This window comes from Gavialis gangeticus, unplaced genomic scaffold (assembly GCF_001723915.1).
Source record: "Gavialis gangeticus isolate Ggan-Ray unplaced genomic scaffold, GavGan_comp1, whole genome shotgun sequence".
Lineage (NCBI taxonomy): Eukaryota > Metazoa > Chordata > Crocodylia > Gavialidae > Gavialis > Gavialis gangeticus.
Genome location: NW_017729011.1, coordinates 20,891,960 through 20,906,687, shown reverse-complemented (window position 1 = coordinate 20,906,687; position 14,728 = coordinate 20,891,960).

Here is a 14,728-nt window from a genome sequence, read left to right as displayed (position 1 = left end):
CATGTGGGGGGCAGCAATCCCTGCAGCGAACTGGCCAAGGTTGGAGCCTGGCAGTTTTGCTGGCACGCTCTGGGCCAGGGCTGAGCGCCAGGCATGTTGTAGTTCCTGTTGCAAATTCTTTTGGGTTCATGTTGCTGAACCCCCAGCTACACGTCCTGCCGGCCGTTTTGGCCCTGACCGATGCAGAGCGCTCAGCACTGGTTGCAGTTGAGGCTCTTTTGCTGTTTGGCTTTTCTCTGAGTTCCCTTGCAGTTTCCTGCCCCAGCAGATCTGGGATTAGGACTAAAAACATTGGGGTGCGATATGCTGATGGAAACTGCAGGTCACCCCTCAAGTCCACCACACAGAAGTGAGGATCAGCGCTATGGTTTTGTAGGGAGCAATGCAGGGCAGAAGGACCGATGCTCTTTAGCAGCTCCCTGCAGGGCAGTGGACTCATGGAGCGGCTCATGGGACTCTCCTGCCATTTCCAGCCCGTTGCTGAAGGGGAGGTGTGGGGGTGCAGGCCCCTGGAGCTACCCACTGGGGAGCCCCAAGTCCCGGACTGCCTGGGGATGGGTAAAGACCCCCCCCCCCGAGGGTGTCATCTATAGACTGTGTTTTGTAGTTTATACTGTTTTAAAATGATAGTGTTTACTTTTGTTTTTCTTTATGCTTTGTAACACGTTTGGTTTTCATGTCTACACTGCCTGCGAGAAAAAGGTCATTGGGTTTATTGGACACCCTAATAATCCAATTAGTGTTTCCCAGGTAGACTGGGTCGGGGCTCGAGCCAAGGTGCAATGCTTTTAGTATCCCCACAATTGAACCCGGCCCTTGCTGCTGCTGGCAGGTGCTCAGCAGAAGGGTCACAGCAGCATTACAGGTCAGCTCTATGCGTCTTTCAGTTCCCCTTCACAGCATGCAACTCCCTAAATGACTGAACTGTACTAAAACCTCACCGGACGGTGAATTTTGTCGTCTTAGGGGCTGGTACTGTGCAGATCTCTCCGGGATTCCCTGCCTCCGGAGGAGAAAGCTTAAGGAAGATGACTGACTATTTCTCAAGTGCAGAACTGAATGCAACTGGACATTGATAGTCTTCTCCCTAATTTTTTACAAATATTAGCATCATTTCCCCCTGCTGTCTACACCACTGACGGATATTCCAGCTGCCATTTTTATTGCATTGCTTATTTGGCTGTGAACATTATGTGCACGTCTGCAGAGCACAGAAGTTTAAAATCCTGGGCTGTTTAAGCTCCCCCTTCTCAAAACCCGCTGCATCAACAGACCTGGCTGCAGTCAGACCGTGCTCTGCTTCTTCCAGCTGTTTTCTACCTAGGCTGCTTTTGATTGCTCAGCCCCAAAAGAGCACGAGGGTAGGTTGCTCAGCTGTAGATGTTTGTAGTGCGCTGGACTTGGTGCAACTTGCTTTGAAATAATGTGTAAGTTCACTCGCGGTGCTCACTGCAGAAGCCACCAGCACCCTGCAAGGCATATCTGACACTAACCCTTTTACCAGGCATCTTGATCCCAGTGTGCCCTAGGGGTGCTTCCTTATGTGCATACTGCATTTCTCATGTAAAAAAAAAAAAAAGCAAAAGCTGGAAGGGGGTTATAGCACTGGCTTCTGAGCCAGTTTAGCGGGCTGCATTTAAACTCCTCCTCTGCTCTTTTGACACGCTAGGATTTAGCCTCCCAACCCTGCTGCATGGTCAGAGATACGAAGGGTAAACTGAGGCACAGAGGTTAACACCCCCTTGCCCACTTATATTTTCAAATATGTACCTTTGCACTGTTTCCCTCAGGCTGTCCCTCAGCTCTTGAGAGAAGCTGCCCATAAAGCATCTTCAGACCCGACTCACTCAGCCCTTTGTATTCGCCTTTGCCATTTTATCTACAAAATACCCTGGCAGGTTGCTCACATGACGGCCACTGCCAAGTGCCTCCATTTACTTGGACCCACAGCTGCATGCGTGCAGCCTGCCATGGATTCTGGTCCTGCACCTGGACAACATGCAGGGGCCATCTCCTCGGCCTGAGTTTGTACAGCGCCAAGCACAACAGAGCATCGGTCCCCAGCTGAAGCACCTAGTAGTACAAATATTATTAATAGCATTATACCACCAAGCAACTCCAGGCTGCAGCAGGGCCAGGAATGGAAATCACTTTATTCTCAAGCCTGCCTGTTTCGCTGCTACTAAAACACTTCTGCCCTGGCCCGCCGAAGTCTCTGAAAGATCCTGGAGCTAAAAATTCAGGTGAGAGGAGTGTCAGGTAGAGCGCAGAGTCTGCAAAGCTTCCTCCCTCACAGCAGGGCTCCTGTGATCCTGCCTCTTCAAAAACTAGTGTTGATGCTGTCACATCTTAAGTCGTGCCCTGAAGCTCCCTTCATGTTACAGAAGAGAAAACACCCCGCAGAGCACGTACCCCACCTTGGCAGTGTGACTAGAGACCTGTTGAGTGGATAGAAATTAAGAATAACCATAATAAAAGGGATTTCTTGCAAACAGAGCTCAGGGGAGATGCAAGGGGTGCTTGTTCACCAAAATGTCACTTAAGCCATGAAAGCACTTCAGGTAAAGCTCCCCGCAAGCACTGTTCAGGCTCTGAGAAGAGGGCCCTCTCCACTGACCCTTCCTTTATCACTTCTGCTTCCTCCGAGGGTACAACTCGCTGCAGCTGGATCCAGGTCTATCTCCCTAACAAGGCAATTCAGCCCAGCTGAGTGCACTCTCATTCCTGTCCATCACAGCAGTGAGTGGGTTCAGGGGTAAATGTTTCCTTTTTGATTTTAATGCCTTTCCTGTGGGTTTGCTAGCTGGGTGCTAGGCACCTTGCCCTAGGTGACGAGCAGCTACGGATAGGACCGCATCTACAGGGCTGGATCTGAACACGGCTCGAGCCTGCTTTGGACTGTAAAGACTGAGTATATTCATTTGCAAAGGGCTGAACCAAAGCCCACATCTCCACTGCCTTACAGCATTTCGGGGGCTGGACTCCAAGATCCTCCGGGGTCCCTTCCAGCCCAAATGTCTATGAAAACCTTCGGGGAAGTTCAGATCTCCTAGCCTGGACCTTTCTCTAACGCTAACTCCTCCGGCTGGCAGACGGTAGCTGGATGCTGTAACTATAAGGCTGTAGAGTGGGAGGGTCCCTTTCCCCACCCTGACACTGACTCTCTGCGTAACCTTGGGCAAACCACTTTGCTCTGCTGTGCCTCAGTTTCCCTAACTGTAAAACAAGGGTAAAAATAGCCATCCACTTTACAAGCTGTTCTGAAGATTTGTGTGTGTGTGTGCGCTGCTTTGGAGAAAAATGTGCTAAGGAAGGTCATTCAAGATCTTGCACCATTGGTTCTGTATTTTTTTGTCTGCGCATTTGATGCTCCTGTTTCATCCCACGGCCCTTTGCAACAGATTTCAAATTATTTATAACAACAACAATAATCCTCAGACATGGCCAGGCTGGAAATCCTCCCTCAGTCACTTCAATCATTTGAATCGCATCTCTTCTTAAAGAGAGAACGCCAAGTTAAAAGTCATTTAGCATAAGGACCAAAATATGACCCCCTGGATGTAAGGCGTGAGTGTAGAGGGGGTAGGGGAGATACCTTTGTGGACAGATGACGTCCAGCTAGAGATCAAGGAACCGCGCTCCTCGCTCGCAGCAGTCTCTGCAGCGTGGGGATACAGCGCAGCTGCTTGCTACCAAATAAGTAACTCCAGGACTGAAGCTGTGATGATAAAAATAATAACAGCCGGCTCTTGCAGCCTTGTTCTTTCTCCTTGATTTCAAAGTGCTTTACAAAGCAGGGAACGTCTTGTTATCATTGTTATACAGAGGAAGAAAAGGAAGTGCAGAGACATGACCTGGCTTGCCCAACATCATCATCAAGAGCTAGGAACAGGACTCGGGTCCTTCATGCTCCAGCTGCCAGGATTTGATGGCTTGCACTTGGACACGAAGCATTTGCCTACCCGGGGACAGGCAAGGCACTGAATCTGAATTCATGTTTGAAGGGGATTTGGTTCAGTGCGGTCGCCCCCTCGCTGGGCATTTTTATTTAGAATTAGAGTAGCCTCAATTCCTACTTGACTTCACTTCCAATAAAGGCCACTTAATTCTGAATAAGAGTGTGCAGGCAGGGTTTGAATGCAGTTTAACTAGCCCCCTTTGAAGTCACACATTTGGATGAGACTGTCCTTCTGCAAACAAGATGTTGTGAGAAGAAATTCAGATTGAAAACACTGGGAAAGGCATTGACTGGTGGTGCCTACTGCCTTGAGCTCAAACCCCTCTCAGGGATGTTTGCAGGGACGTTGCCCTCGGAGGGGAGCAGGAATGAGGTCCCGACACAAGACGGGTGCAGGCTGTAAGGCGTGGGCGATATCCGAGCACAATAACCTGCCAGGGACAGCTTTACATTTTACCAGGTCTAAGAACCATCCCTGTGGAGCCAAGTGTCCGCCAGGATGCAGAAGGCAAGGTGTTTTTTTTCCATGCAGGAGCTTGAAGAACTGGACTACGACTTCTCTTATCTCACTCGTGTCCGGTGCTGGAGGCTCCGACTCAAGGATCAGGAACGAGCTCTGCTTTTGACTGGCAATTGGGTGCTCCTTCCCTCTGTGACCTTAGACACAGAGCCCCAGTACCTCAGTTTCCCTCTCTGTAAAATGGGTCTAGCAAGACCAGTCTCCCCGGGAAGGCTGTTGTGAGGCCTGATGCTTCCTTAGGAAAATGACTCTGAGCATTACTGGAAATAGCTCATTCCCAAAATCATTTTCCTCACTCTCTCCATCCTGCACTCACCACTTCCCTCCCTCTTGGTTGACATACTGCCTCATCCAGCGGTAATTAATATGCTTCTTCCCCCATCCCCAACTTTTTCCACTGGTGGATTATCAATTATTTAAGCCAAGTCGCAGTTTTCAGAGCTTGTAAATAACCAAAGGGACTGCTGAGATTCCTGAAGTGGCTGTCATCCTCTCATTAGGTATTTATTAAATCTAATTTAGTAGGCTGCGTCCGGAGCGCTAATGGAATAAGATCAGCACTCGAGGTGCTGTCGTTTCCACATGGCATGTGCTCGCACGGCTGAGACGGGCCCGTTGGCATCTCTTGGGCCTGGGGTCTGATGTCACGATGGCGGGCAGATCAGTGGGGAAAAAGCATCGGGGCTTTTTAACCTGGCCCTGGAAGGAAGCGGTTACACTAAAAACCCAGTTACAGCAGTTGAGTGAGAAGCAAAGCCGGCTGCCCAGGCAGTGACGGCAGGTTGGACATTTATAGGGCTACTTCTCATCCGGTGCAAACAAATGCCTGCACTGCAGTGAACAGAGATGCGGCTTTGCCAGCAGGGACTTGGGCTGATTCAGTCTTTGATCCTGATTCCTCCCACATGCACAAGTGTAAAGCCAGAGCAACGCAATTAAAAGGAAGGGTGACTGCAGAATCAGGCCTTTGCAAGTTGATAAGAGTCTGCATCACCTCTCAGTGTTGCAGATAAACCCGTGCGTCATGCCTGTTGTCTGCTGGAAAGTTCCCCAAAGTGTATTACTGGTGCACTCCTTGACATTTGCAATAAGGCTGGAGTGCTTCCGAGAGGAAATTCTGCAAGCCTCCAGGGAAGTGGTTTTCTCAGGCTTTTTGGACTCAAGGCCCGCTCTGAGCTTTCACTCATTTCTTGCCTGCAAGAAAATAATGGAGCAATCCTTCTGTTGCAAAGACCGCAATTCGTCGGAGTGGTTCTGACACTGGATTCCTGTTTGAAATCTCTAGGTTTATCTTATGCATCGTGTAGGTGTTTGCACAGCAGACAGGACCAATATGGTGTAACACCCTTGAAAGGATCTCACGGCACCCCAGAGTCGTGGAGCCCTGGCTGAGAATCGCTGCTCTAGTGAAACAGGCTGCTCAAAACTGACCTCCTTTCCGTGTCCGCCAGCTTCGATCCGCATCCGATTTGGCTTTGTGTTTCTCCTGAATTACGTGCAGAGACCGACGCTTTCAGTTGAGCCAAATGGACAAATCTGCACCCAGGCCTGATGCGAGATGCTTCAAACTCCCTCTGATATAAGGTGCTTCCCTGTCCTAACCGGTTCAGAGGTACCCCTCCTGCCTGACGAATGCACCTAACTACCTCTACTGGTTTTTAGGATGGACTCTAAAGACCGAGTCAAGGTCAGCCATCTGGAGGCAAAATGCCAGCATGTTAAATGGCATCTGTTGCCTTGCCCTGCTGCTGACGGAGGGCCTGGGCATTGCACAGAGGAAGACCGTAGCACATAGCAACTCAGAAAGGGCAGGCCCTGCTTCAAGCTGCACATTGTCTGTGCTCCAGGTTCGGACCGACACTAAAAGGGATGGCAGGACCTCTGAGAGACGGAGCCCATCAGGGCTATAAAAAAATAAAAGACCCAGCAGCTTGTCACAACCGAACCCATGCATGCTTCCCCTGATTGAAACACTGTTCTTCGTGTTCTTCCACTCGGCTTGTAGAAATCAGAGTCTATTGAAAGGCTGTAAAATTTGGCTGAGTGGAATTTTATGAGGATTTGAGTGCAACAAACCGAGCCATTAACAGCTCTGCCATTAGAGTATTGAATTGTTTAAACCCTATTAGGTTGAATTGCTTTCCACCCTGGTGCTTTCTAGACCGCATAAGGATCCACAGCATGGAACGGATGTCAGGTCCCTGCAATGCAAAATTTGGCAGAGGGCATGATTCACTGCATCAGCCGTGCACCCGGAAAGCTGCACGCAAGCCTCCAGACGGACTGGTGAGAATCAGTCATTCTTCGGTGAGCCATAGAAACGAAAGCACAATGAAAAACGTCAGAGGCAGAGAAAGCTAAGTCCTTCTGAACAAGCCTAGCTGTTGCTTTGGGAGGAAGACTCTTCTCTCCACTGTCTGGACAGTTCCTGTGCAATGCTGTGCTGCCTCTAATGAGTGCAATCAACCCCAGGTGCTCAAAAACCCCTCGCTGTGCCAACGGCAGGTTGGAAAAGAAAGAAACAGAATTATAACCTCGGCGATTCCCCTAGCACTTTCCATTTGAGGATCTCACACATTAATGGATGTGAATGAGTGAAACCAGGGAGCAGCCTGCCCGTTACAGGGAGCTGCAAAACACATGGTGCAGATCATGATGATTGTTTCTGGAGACGGCAGCAAGCTATTTGCCCCATTGTACTGGGACGCTCAGACAAGAAGAGGCCGTTCTGGCCCTGAAGATCTTACAGAAAAGAAACACCCATTAATGAAGATGTTGAACAATACGGGTCCAAGGACAGAGCCTTGGGGGACCCCACTGGTCACAGGACACCATGATGAGTGACTGCCATCAGTTGCCACCCTCTGGGTCCGACCACGGAGCCGATTTCCCAGCCGGCGGATTGTGGTGGACTCAAGGCCACAACTGGACAGTTTCCTGATGTTACTCAGGAAGTCTGACACCAAGTCAGGAGCAGAACAACTCCCTCCCCTGTGTAGATGCATCCTTCCCCACTTCAACTATGTCTCTGGGAGACAGGAGCTGCATTGCTACAGGGTACAATGCGGCCCAGTATTTCTAAGACATTTGGCACGGTGGGCTGGGGCATATCACAGCCTTGCTTAATGCCCTGAAGTCAGCAGAGCTGCATCAAAGGTTGATTTGGGTCCATTACGTGCATTTTTGGGGGCTCAAGGAAGGTTTCTGGATAAGACCTTCCTGAGCACAGTCATTTGTCCTGGGAGAGTGTGGGAAAGCTCCACGGAGGAGGAATTTACTTTCACAAAGGTAAAACATTCTCCAATCACATAAACCTAATTAAAGGTGGCTAAGGGAGAGGGAGACAAAGCAATTAAGAGGATAAACTGAGGTTAATGATGTACAGACTAGATTTGCTTGGCTTTCTAGCAGGAAAGAGAAAACAAAATCAACCTGCTCTCTTCTCAGTTTTGGACCCAAAATACTCACGATGGAGCTAATCATACAACATGAGGGTTGGTAGGGACCTCTAGAGGTCACATCCAGCCCAATCCCCTGCTCAAAGCAGGGCCAGCTCCAATTATATCATCCCAGCCAAGGCTTTGCCAGACTAGGCCTTAAAAACCTCCTAGGATGGAGACTCCACCACCTCTCCGGGTAACCTGTCCCAGTGCTTCACCCCCCTCCTAGTGAAAATGATTATCTTACTATCCAACCTAAACCTCCCTTGCTGCAACTGGAAGTTGCTGAGGGTGCAATCCATCCCATCTTCCAGATTGGTAATGAAGAGATTGGACAGAACCAGCCCCAGGATCGGCCCCTGGACCACCCCAGCCTGGTAAGGCTCAGTTTCGAGGCATGAGTATTGAGCAATACTACGGTGGTATTTATTTCACCATGCTGGTCTCGCGTCCGGGGAAGGCTGCACACAAGGCTCCGGTCCCTGGATGCTTTCACCTAAAGATACGTTTCAATTTGATCACTTTGCATCTTGAATCGATATTTCAGTCCTCTCTGCTTCTTCACAGAGAAACAGCCCAGACTCCAGCCCTCGCAGGCAGCGTGCAGGGAGAGTCAGGAGCCAGGGAAACCTGAGGCTGGAGTGAGTCAAGAGGCTGCCGGCTTTTTGGGGAAAAATAAACCGATGGAAATCTCTGGCTTTTGTTCTGTGATTGTTCCTTCCTTAGAGCCTGAAGCTCAAAGCAAAACCCCAGCAGGGGCATGAACCCACCAGGACCCTTGGAAAAAGGTCGGCATGGCCCCCTGCAATGCAGAGAGCCCAAACCCTGCGCAGCTCCAGGCAGAGAAACAGTGGGAGCCTGGCCAAGCTTTGCGAGGCTTGCTCACCAGAGCAGCTCACTGTGGGGCCGCTGAATGATTCACGGCAGCTCTAGTCATTAACTTCAGTCAGACAGGATGAAACAAACCCAATTATAATGAACTGGAGATGATCCTCGGTGCTCTCCGAATCATGCCAATTAGTGAGAGCGCATGTGTAAAAGGGGGCTGCCGTCTTCATTCCCTACCACTGTACTGCTAAATACACCAGTACAATTGCTTTCATTGCAGTGGAAATCAGCCTACTTTTAAGTGCGTGGAAGAACAGGCTGGGTCTTACTCCTTGAAGTCTTGAGACAACATCTCCAGTGCATTAAGCATGGGGCCGGCACTAAACAAATCGGGGTTTTATTCTCCACTCCAGGGGAGCAGGCCGTCCCCTGCGTGTGAGCCCAAGACGTCATCTCACCTCTCCGTGGCTGTTTCCCTGCCAGCTCTTTCCCATCTTTCCAACTCATTAGAGCTGCATGAATGTTGTTCAAATGAAATGTGTGTGCATGCGCCTTTTTAACTCAAAGCAGCTTTTGTGGGGGGGAAAAATGGATGTCTGCAGTGAAATGCATCTGTGTTGCAAATCTGGGGGGTTGTCATTGAAAACCAAACCTTCTGTTAGATCCTGCTCGACCACAGAAAAACACGGTTTTCTTCTTTAACGTACTGATCGCTGAATCGGGAATATTTGGGAATGCCTTTTAAAGTACACGCTGGTGAGCTGCATCTGGCCCTCCTGATTTGAATACATAGGATTTATCTTCTGGGGGAAGATCAAAGTAAATACACGGCTGAGTCTTTCCTCTGTTGGTGCTACCTCTTATTCCCTGTCCTTCCCAGTTAAGGAATGGACTTGTGCCTTCCTGTGTACTTTTCTTGTTGCCTTTTGGACAAACCCTTTCAAAACTTCCCTTGAGTTGCTTAGGCTGAGAGTGAACCACTGAAAACGGTCCAGGGCTGGATGACTAGATCCATCTCCAAGGAAGCCAATGGAGTTTCTCTGAATTGAAACAAGGCCTCAAATTTCACTGGAAGCCTTGAACCAATGCACTTTAAATGTAGAAGGAAAAATACACTGGGAGCTAGCACACAAGACGAAGCTGTTGACTGGAAAGAAGCAGCTTACTCTGGGTGGCCTGCTTTGGGCAAAAAAACTGTAGCAACTCTATAATTGCACATCACTCTGCAGTGCTCTCTGTCTACGTGATATTTAGGATGTCATCAGTGATTGATATATTTGCTAATTGCTACTCTCACTTGGGCTGATAGTCAGAGCATTTTAGTTCTTTTATTATTTTATATTATTTTATGAGTGACAGATTTGTGGCAGCGCTTCTTTAATCTTCATTAGCTACTCTCCAGAGCCGAGTGGTGGAAAGAGCCATGATGAGCTGATCATTAATGGGCAGTGAACTCTGCGGAGGAGAAAGGCGGCTGAATGGAGCAGCAGGTTCAAAGGTGCGCCGATCAGGACAGGAATTGGTTTGTCCTTAAGAAGGAGGCGCGGGATTGGCAGCTTCCAAAACGATCCATCTCCATCTCTTCTTGTGGACACCAGTGTAGCGAGCATCAGGAAAAAGTGCATTGAAGCGAGTGGAGATACAACGGGAAAGGAAAATCAGGGCGTTAAGGATTAAAAGGAGAGTTTCTCAGTCTCCAAATTGCTGAGTGCCATCTTTTAAAGGGGATCTAGACACTCATGGGATCAAGGCCATTCATAAAAGGATTGTTCCTCTTGTCCTAGAAGGGCCTGGTCCTTGTCTACAGCACAAGCATTCCCAGGCTTCAGTGTTCGCAATGTGCGTGTGGGGGGATGGGGATGAAAACAACTCCAAAGACCTGTTTTAAGGATAATGTCCCTTCTTTATAGAACAGCTTCATCTTTTTTTAAAATTTCAAATAATATCTTTAAAAAGGCTTTTTCCAAAGGTATAGGTAAAAAGGTAAAAGATTTTCCAAAAAAAGGCTATGAATTTTCCTCACTGAGCTTCAATTCTGAGACATTTTATTGCCTGATCCACACTCCTTTGCTTTGCATTTAACATCTTAATTTCTATCCCTCCCCCACCCCAGTTCCTTATGTAAAATGACACCTGAATAATAATAATAATAAAAAACCTGTCTGAGAGTAAGTTTACTATATAAAGGAAAGTGTGAGTGAAGGTCTGTGCAGGATCCTGGTCTTGCTCTTTAAATCGACAGCACAGATGATTGCCTGTACTGGAGGATGCAATAATACCATTTATATCATCCGTACTGGAGGATGCAGTAATACCATTTAAAATCATCCGTACTGGAGTGTGCAGTAATACCATTTAAATCATCTGTACTGGAGTATGCAGTAATACCATTTAAATCATCCATGCTGGAGGATGCAATAATACCATTTAAATAATCCACAAGTGAAATGAGCTTTGCAGGTCTCATCCTAGTTACCAGGGGATGTAGCTATGCAGCAACTAAACTACCCCGCTGTCCAGAATTGCTGGCCGTGTCTTTACCAAAATTCGTGATTCGGGTGTGAAGTATCTCAGGCCAAGGCACAGGTGGATACATGAACAGCTGGACATAGATATTTGCAGAGCTGAAAAGTTCTTCTCATCAGTTCCTCCCTTTCACAAGCTATATTCAAATCTGCCCTAATGAAGCAGTGGCCTTCACTAAGGTTGGGTGACCACGTGAGTGCTGAGTTCATGTGGTCCCTGCCCGTTTTGGATGAGCAATCAATTTTGGGATCCTCCAGGTGCCAGAGAAATCCAAAGGTGATGGCTTTATAACAGCCTTGCACTGAGAGCCACCTCAGACCACACCACCAAGCAACAAGCTCGGCATGAAATCAGCCGAGGCAGCCAACGGCCTGTTTTCACCGAGGACGGCAGCGCAACGGGCTCATTAGTAAGAAGCGCACTGAGCTAATCTGGTAATTTCTCCAGTTGCTGTTTCAAGGGAACTGCAAGTTTTGTAACGTTCTTGCCAGGGGAAGAGAGAGAAAGAGAGAGAGATAATTAAAAATGCCTAAGTGAGCAAGGACTAATGAAGTGCTGCAATTTGTTGTGTGAATTTTTTTTTCTCCCTCCTTCTGGATGGTGGTGAGAACTTCATTGTTTCAGAAACGCTAGATCAGACACAAATAGACAAGTCAGGAGGGGAAGAGGAAGGCAAGAAATGCAATGCAAAGGCAATAGCCTGAAATGTTCCCATCAGCTGCTAATTCCTCCCACAAAGCAACTGGAAAGGTCTTTTTTGCATGCAATGTCTTCTAGCCTGTAAGGTACTGGACCAGAGATGGAGGTCCAAGTTTTCAGACCTGCTGCAGATACCCCATGCAACCTTGAACAGGTCACTGAACATCTCTGTCCCTCAGCTCTACTTCTTCAAAGCAAAGGTGATCTCCTTCTGTCTGTTTTGGATATTGAGACTGGGAACTCATCAGGGCAAGAATGGATCCTGCATCGTAATTAGTTATGATGACTTATTAATTATTGGAGGGTGAACCCTGTTGTACTAGAGGCTGGAAGACCCCAGAAAAAAAAAAGATTATCCTTGACTAGGCAATAGGGCCTGGTCTTGTCTGGTGCTGCCAAGTTCTCCCCTAGCTGTTTGCTCTGGGTGGGTATGGCAGACCCTATTGCACTTTTGTAAGAGAAATGCTCTGCTCTAATGTCTGTGGTCAAAACCATCCTCTGCCACTCATGAGGTGCAACCAGTCATGTGCCACCCATCCGCTAGGCTACACACCCCGTATCCCCAGAGCTGGCTGCATTTTGGCAGCAGGTGACATGAGTCTGATGTGTTCAACTCTAGTCATATGGCTTCGGGATCACTGGGCACCCACCTCTAAAGGACAGGATAAATTGCGGGGGGTCAGGAGATGGCATTCTGTTTCCATCTGAATCATACAGGGCCAAATTATCAAAAGGTAGGGCCCCGCAGGTACAGACAGGGTCCAACTGGAACTATGATAACCACTAAGAGCCCAGATTTTTAAAGGCATGTGGGTGCCCAGCTCTCACCAATGTCACCTCCCACTGCTTTTTTAGAGGGGTCTAAATATTTCAAGAGCACCCAGTTGTAGGTACCTGCTCTTGGACTTCTAAAAATGCCAATAAGTGCCAATCTGCAACAGCTGGAAATGTAGCTCTCTATGCCTTGGGCAGCTTGGGACTAGTTGTGCACTGTCCAACAGTGTATAATGGACAGGCTACAGAATATGGTATGTATGTAGTATGGGAGGAATATAGGATGCCACCAACTCAGATGGTCATGCATTAAGCAAAAGGCCTCAACAACAGAAGATTAGGCCCTCCATTTATACCATGGAAACAACAATAACGCGTCCATCCCTCAGACTGGAGGGAGGCAAAACCTATTCACACTTCCAAAGCCCTTTGATCTCCTCGCTGGGAAGGGCGACAATTTGTGAGTCTACAGGACGTTCTGTGTTAAGCGAGTGAGCTTAGCACACACTTCAATAGCTATAATCAGAAAGAGCCAGCCCAACTTAAATCTCCCTTTCACTTTTTTAGATCTTTGCCTTAAATCTGCCCGTTCTGGAGTGGCACCAAACACAGGCTGTAACATCTGCGTTCTTTGCTCAAGTGAACTAATCAAATGTACAGTAAAAAACAACCCCCTGCAGCGCTCACCAGGGCTACTTAGAGAAGCAGGAGGATGGTTTGCATCTCATTTGCCTAAATGAGTTCCAGGATCCAGCATTATTAACTGACAAGCGCTCTGGAATTCACTAGCTTAGCATCAAAACCATCTCGGTCTGCTATGCAGGAACGTGCCAGCATGTTTGCTTTCGGTATTAGTGTCCATCTGGCGAACAGAATTAAGGCATTTGTTTTTCTTTCTGTTTGCAAAAAAGGAAATGGATTTTCAAATACTGGGTATTATGCATATATACACATATAGATATACATATATACACACACACACACACACATATACATATACACATTCATACTGGCATACATACACACACACACATTCCTAGCATGTATGTATGTGTCTACGCCTATATCTATAGATAAATACCTACACACACACACACACAATGGTTGCAAAGCTGCAGAGCCAAACAATTATTTTTCATTGTTGACACATCTGGCTGTCAGGAGCCATGTGTGCTCAGATGCAAAAGGAAACGAGATGCCACCTTGGCATCTGCCATCTGCATTGACCGACTCGGGTGGTGCCCGCCAGCGCAGCCCTGTTGACTCCTCTGACTTTCAGTATCTGGGGATCCCGTCCATAGAACTGCACCAGTCTACATCACCCCAAGCCCCTTTCATTTCAGAGGCGATTGGATTTGTCTACGCTGCCTGTGTGCTGCTGGCCACCCAGTTGCTCTGTGTGCCCGCCTGAGGAGGTGACACTGCTGCCTTAACGAGGGACGGCGCAAGGCCACACACAGGCATGGGTGAACCGGGCGGCCGCCCAGGGCCCAGACAGAAAAGGGGCCAGAAAATGGTGGAAATAATGATTATTGTTGTCTTTATCTCTGTTGAAGGGGGGCCCGATACTAAAAGTTCACTCGCGGCCTCCAGGTACGGTGCTAGGACGGAGCAGGTGCAAAGCATGCCCCAGACAAAGAGCGGCTCCAGGTAGGTTATCAGGGCTAGATAACTGCGCACTGCACAACATGCCCTTACTGCCTGAACCCCTGATACCCCACTAAGGCCTTCCAGACGAGTTGGTTTTTCACAGCTCTCCTACCGGGGCTTTTCTGCAGAAAAGTAGCCTCTTTGGGTTGCATCCAAAAGCAAAGTACCATGACTGCCCTCCCACCGGCTCTCTCCTGAACAGGTAACCTGGAAGCAGAGAAACCAGCAGCATTGCTTACCTCTGTGCCCGCTTCCTTTCACACGGTGGGCTAGTCAGAAGCTGCAAGTGAGACATAAGGAAGCCTGGCCTGCCCTTCAGAGCATCCGCTCCTG